The following is a 7019-nucleotide window of genomic DNA, read 5'->3' as shown; positions in this document are numbered from 1 at the left end:
GTGTTATTTCAGCTTTATGTGGAGGTGGGAGGAGGGAACATTGCTGCTTTTGAAACAGGGCCAACTTCACTCCCCCTTCTAACAACTAACCAACAGGCAAAAAGGAAAACACAATCAGAGGACTGACTGATAATCTCTATTCTTTGATCTACCACAATTTTGGGGGCTCATCAGATCTCATCACCATTATCCACCATTAATATGAATATAAATAGAGGGGTAAAGCAGCAAGTTTATGCAGTAGAATGAATGAAAGTTAGTGTGGAAAAATCACACTGAAACCTGTGAAAACCCCTGAAACATGAAGCTCACATCATACTAAAAACTCCAATTACATCATAGGGAGGGGGCTGTGGAGCGCTGCCTAGACGAGCTGATTACTTCCAGACACTGATCTAGGGTCTTTGTTACACACACACACACACACACACACACACACACACACACACACACACACACCCAGAGTCTCTGTCTGTCTGTCTGTCTATCTGTCTGTCTGTCTGTCTCTCTTTCTCTTTCACTCTCTCTTTCTCTCTCTCTCTCTCCTGCTCTCTTTCTCTTTCTCTCTTTCTCTCTGTCTCTCTGTCTCTCTCTCTCTCTCTCTCTCTCTCTCTCTCTCTCTCTCTCTCTCTCTCTCTCTTCTCTCTCTCTCTTTCTCTCCCCCTATCTAAAATGGAAGAAAATGAATGGACACTAAATCTCAAAGACATCCAAAAACTGACACCTGTTTAAACTTTATGGTGAGAATTATTAATTGTAGTTGAGCACTGGAATGTTTTCCACTGTTTGGAGGAGGTTGAAGAAGTTAAGGAATTAAAGTGAAATTCACACAAGGACCACGCTAACATTTCCTGGAAAGATGGTGTGTGTGTGTGTGTGTGTGTGTGTGTGTGTTAAAACTATATGCAGAAAGCACAACACTTCTTTTCCCCCCACTTCTACTGAAACCATGTCTGTAGAGTGGAAGCCTGTGAAAAAGCAGCAGAAGAGAGATGGGCCAGAGAATGATGGAAGAGAAATTTGGGAGTGGGTGTATGATGGTAATCTGGTAATAATCGGAAGGTCTGAGTCACAGCATGAAAAATTTCAAGCCAACAAGCGCCTCACCCAATCACAAGAGGCCTGACCCAAGTCAATAGTCAGGTTTTGTTGGTAACTGTGGATAAACTATGTTTGTTTTCTTCAAACTAACTGGACAGCAGATTTTTGGCAAAAGACATGATCAACCTGTTTGTTATGGAGTCTATCTCCTGTCCTGAAAGACTCAACTTCCACATACCTGATTACTTAAACTAAATGATGTGTGACGAGTATCTCCTCTTATCCCGTTGGCCACTATTGAGTAAACAAACTTGTGGAATGCCATTTTGTTGAATGTTTCAGTAGCTCAGCAATGTAATGGAAAACACTATCTTTGTTGAGTTTTGTAGTTTTTAGGCCTAAACATGAAGACCCACATCACAGCAGGGTAGATCTAGTTTACCTAATTCATCACTTTGATTTGAAAATTGGCTTATGACCTGCTTGAAACCACAAAAAAAAGATGTTTAACTAATCCCCATATCCCATTTAGCCTGTGTTTACATGGATGTGGTATAATGTAGGAGGTTCTTCTTTCATCTTGTCGGGGCTGGGACTCTCTCATTTTTGTATAGGCAATCAAATTAATCAAATGACTATCATCAGCAGATAGTCCAAAAGATTGGAGTTAGTTAAAAGAATTGGGCTTCCCAGCTCCCAGTGTGATAATGTTGATTTATGCTGCATGGTGATTCGTCACTTTAACAATTATGCCACTGAATGACACTCGATATTGACCCTAACTTTGTTGTTCCCTTTTAAGGAAGTACTGTATCAAGCGTTTTCATAGATTTTATTGAAAAAGGAAAAACATATACATGATCACTGGAGAGAGGGGACTTAAAGGTCTAAAGGTCTGTAGTCTCTGGGAGTTAATTCTTGAAACAATACACCATCCTGACCATAGATCACTCAGCAGGGCACAGAGGTCTGCACTCCCAGGCTAATGGGGCTGTTAAAATTAGACAGCTAATGAGACAGCTGATGTGAATGTGTGAACACGTCAGTATGGCAGAAACCAAAGAACAGCTACTGTACAACTACACAGGATGGGACTACTACACAATTTTTTATTTAATCTATATGATATTTTCCTATCATCCAGGACAATCCAATTAGTACTTGTGAACATGAGCAGCTCTCTCTGAAAACTAGAAACCAAAGAACAAAGAATTTAACTTGTGATGTGTAAGAGTGCATTTTCAGGAGACGAAGCTCAAAGCACAGAAATAACAATAATAACAATGGTTTGATATTAAGAAACTATAGCAAGGGTGGTAGAACTGGGCTATCATACACTGTACACAGCTGTTGAGCTGTGTTGAGTTTGATCTGTAGTTAAAGATGTTCAAGGACATTTTTGTTTTTGTTCTGTAGTAAAAAAAATTACTTACTCAGAATCTAACAAGCACACAAATTGAATATTGATAATTGTTTCCACAATGTAAGATTCAGATATATCGCTGGTGGGTAAGTCCTGGCAACGTAGGTCTCCGGGCCAATCTAGTTTAAAAGAATCCCTGCTGTTGGATCTGTGTGGGTCTCTGTCTGGATGCAGATTATGAGTTCTCGTGCATCATCCTCCACTGCTTGTTGTCCCACTGTGTCTCCTTTAAGGACAGACAGTCTTCTTTCTTCAAGGTCTTGTGCATAAGTTCCTGGTATATGAAGCCTTGGCTCAATGCTTCCAAATTCATCAGTCTCTGGACTACAGGATTGTAGCCCGTCATTTCCATCCACAGCTGGTCCTAGTCTCTCTTCTGCTGGTTCTGCATTAGTGCCTGGTGGTCCGACAGAACAATTTTCTGCAATTGTTGGCATGTCACCTCCCAGTTCATCCTGTGTTTGAAATTGCAGTTGTGGTCTATTGTCCTCAATTGTATGTTGACCAGTTATGTATGAAACTGTGGTTTGTAGATCTTCATCTCGTCCACCTTCATCAACACCTGCTCCGTTGTATGTATGAGAGACAGTCCTGGTCTCTATTGCTTTATCTGTAAGACAACAATAGAATGGCTTATTGAACAGTTATTGTAGTTGCATTTACAGTTATAGTTTAGCCAGTTTAACTCAATTTGTATTCATTCTGACACTCTGGTATTCATAACAGGAGTCATTAGTCTTGTAACTTCTTCTGAATCTGAACAATTGGAACTAGATGAAAGTCAGATCTGAATCTCGATGCTCCTCCCTAACAGGCTTAAACCCTGGAATCACCGCTTACAACTAAGACTGTTGAAATCAAACACGTGTATTCCAAATGTAAATGCATGTTTTAAACACTTTCAATCACTTGTATAAGGTTTGCAGTGAATATCTTACAGGTCGTGACCACATGCCTCTTTGGGAAAAGAAGAGATGTTCAGATGATAATGCCATCTACAATTATTGACATACACATGTAAATTATTTAGAGCTACAGGTCATTTTGTAGACCCAAAAGCTCTTACCTCCTTTCCTCAAACACTGAGGAAGGGCCACAAAGATGGTGAACATGACAAAGGCTACAGAAGCTGCGGTGCTCCACCAGGACCTCTCCACACTCTGCTCATCCACACCTGTCAAGCAAACACATCACATGTTTTTTTTCTTGCTGGGTTTAGACATTAGTGTAGAGACTAATACAACCCATTTGTAAGTAGATCAATCCTGTACTCACTTATTGCGGCAACAGTGATGTTTACTTTTGTCTGGACCATGTGTCTGCTCTGGAGGCCGGAGAAGGTGCAGGTGTAGGTCCCGGTGTGTTCCTGACGCTCTGGATTGTGAAGCAGAAGAGATCCATTTCCCAGCAGAACCAGGTCCTGGTCCAGCTCAGCCTGGCCCTCCCACAGGTTAAAGGTGTGTCTGGTCCTGCTGTCATACCGGAGGATAACTGTGGGCTCGCTGGACGCGGCGAAGGTCCAGGTAAGGGAGAAATTCTGGAGACTGTGTGGAGCGATGCAAGGGATGGACAGTTTATGCCCCTCTTCCTCCGCCATGTTCTCTGAAAGATATTTTACATACACTTTTTATTGTTCTATATTTTTCAAAGACTTACACTCCAAATAACATTATAAAAACTATATTCTTTTGTATTCAAAGCGTACCTTGGTTCTTCCGAGAGGCAGTCCACACCTGGGTCTTGTCTGCCGATATGACAGAGCAGAAGTAGGCGTAGTCAGAGAGGTTACCCAGAATCCTCAGGGTGCTCTCCACGGTGAACAGACCCTTGTGGTCGGTGGTTTTGACAATGGAGTTTTCTAGTGCTTCTAGGGCAGAGGGGGGGTCTGTGGCCCACGCCACCTGAGGGATGGGGTAGATGTTGTGAGAGGAGCAGGAGACCGTTTCATCAGTCATCTCCATGTTCACTGACTGGATAAGAGCTGGAAAAAAGGAGGAAAGAACACAATGACAATACATTATTTGTTTTGGCTTTTGATGGGGACATGCACAATCTAAAAAGTGCAACCCACAAAATGCAAAAATGTCCTAACAAACCAAGACTCTTTCATCACTCCATCACATTCTCTATTGTTGTAAGGCATTTTATTCACACATTAAAAAGAGTATGAATTAGGATTTTTGAGAAGTTTGAAACTAAAGTAAACTGCAGAGTGGTTTTGAAGTACATTAGACATTGTAACAGGACTGTTGCCAAAACTTTTTGCTGAAAACCTTCAAAACATCAAAACATGCCTTGACAGACATGATGTCCCATTCACACACAGTAAAATGTATCTTCCTCTTTTACTTGAATATAAAGTCCTATAATGTTCATATTAAGCTATGCAGAATCTCTACACAAATGGACTTCTATCAGCACAATTGTGCTTTGTAACAAATCTCCTGCAGATGGCGCTCTTTTGCTGTGTTTAAATGTCATGGCCCATAGGCTATGCTGTGGGATGGTATAGGGCAGACAGCTAACATCAGCTATAGCGCAGATCTAAATAAACATTAAACACAGGGACCAGGTATAAGCAGACAATGCAATAAATACTATTTTAGATTCAAAACAATTATGTTTAATACGCATAATACAATTTGTACCTTGCAGATATTCTTAGAGAAGAGCATTGTAGGATTATAATATTTTATTAGCATTACTAACAAATGCTAGGAGACTGGTGCCAATCTTAGGAGATGAAAAACACCCACATGAATGAAAACAGCATGCAAAAGGGAGTTTGATTAGTGAGCAGGATACTGCAGGCTTCTAAAAATGTTGGTAGGTGCAGGGAAGTCACTGCTAGCAAAGTGTAGCAGCAGCCAGATCCAGCAGTTACCGCCCCAAGTCTAATTGTTTCCAGCTCTCACAGGCATTTTGTCCTCACTCCCATCATCAATGATGAAAGGTTCCACTGACTCGTTTGAATACCAATAGATTATCATCATATCAAACTGTGATGTTAACATTCCCTTAATGCATCAATGCTCTTTCAATTTATTTTACTGTATCCTGATGACGTTTAGATTGTAGTTCCCCATCTCATGCCAGAACAGTTCAATTATAGACAGAATTGCTTTCCTATCCTTATATAAATATATCAAATGACAATGTTAGCCTGTAATGGGGCCAGGGGTGGCACACTTACATCTGCCTGCTAGCCATACATCACTGTTTCAATCAGACTCCAACTTTAAACCTTTAATTATTATCCTCTGCCATTGTCACTGTCTATCAGACCAAGAAGCGAGAAATAATTTTGCCAGAAAATGTTTTTCCTTCAGTATTTTCTATGGACAGCTCGACAATTTCTGCTTTACTGAAAACATTACCTAACACTGTGGTGAATGTCTGCCTTCCAAGTGGTCTGCCATTAAGAGATTAGCAAGAACGAGTCAAGAGCGGAGCGGTGGAAAAAGAGAGCGTACTTTATTCCACCTTGTTGTCACGACCTTGAGGGTAATTATGAATGGAGAGCCATTATCACTCAAAGACTCATCAGCCCTGTATTGCTCAGCACAAAGCTTGAATTATATTAAGTTATAAATAAAGCAACAAAAAACTCTATCTGACTGCACTAAAACAGCATAAATGTCAGGCCATGAAGACGAAACCACATCAAGGAGTGTGAGAAATGATGAAATGGACAAAAAGTTTCTCTGGAAACTTACTTTGAATACGTTCAGAACAACAGACCACAGTGGAAAATAAGAAAATACATTTCACAAAATTTAGAATAATGAGTGAAACAATACCAAGTTTGACTGACCTTTCACCTCCAGGCTGACGAAGGTCTCTTGGTTGCCCTTCCTTGTGCTCGTGTAACACTTGTACCTGCCCTTGTCTTGAACTTTGACCCTCCTGAGGAGCAGGGACGCATTGCCATTGGGGATCTGGGAGTTGAACAAGCAAGTCCTTCCACTGAAATGCTTGTTCTGCAGTCCAAACTGATCTTTGTTGTAGTAGTAGCTGTGGACGGGGATTTGCTGCTTGTACCAGTGGATCACCACAGTACCGGTGGGTCTGAAGCTGCAGGGCAGGATGCAGTCGTCATGGATGATACAGGTCACATTGGCCTCTGGAAAGCAAAACTTAAAGGGTAACTAAACCTCAAAAACACTTTTCAGCTGAAAACCCATATATTTGGGTATTTGGTAGTGTTGTCGATGGATTCAGGTCTGGTTTATCTACAGTCAAGTAGAGAATTGAGTTCATCAGAGCGATATATATTTTTATTACCTAACATTTTAGAGTTTCACCTTTCTGTGTATTGTACACAATATTTGTGTTGTATACAATTTGTGAAAACAAAAGAAGAAAAGTTATTCGTAGGTAGGTATATTCTCTTTTCCTTTGCCCTCTAGACACGGAGGGCAGAATACTTAGTCAGCTGCAGTACAGCGCCCCCTGGTGCTGGTGGATCCAGTCTCTTTGTGAGGGACACTTGAGCAGCTCGGACCGATGCTGGCTTGAAAGATTTTAACCTCGGCCTTCTGAAGTCTATGGTCTC

The sequence above is a fragment of the Centroberyx affinis genome, unplaced genomic scaffold, assembly GCF_046629955.1.
Source record: "Centroberyx affinis isolate AG114_WGS23_722 - 3 ecotype Tasmania unplaced genomic scaffold, CSIRO-AGI_Caff_v1 ptg001735l_1, whole genome shotgun sequence".
Lineage (NCBI taxonomy): Eukaryota > Metazoa > Chordata > Actinopteri > Beryciformes > Berycidae > Centroberyx > Centroberyx affinis.
The sequence above is the reverse complement of the archived record's forward strand: the minus strand, read 5'-3'. Positions refer to the sequence as shown.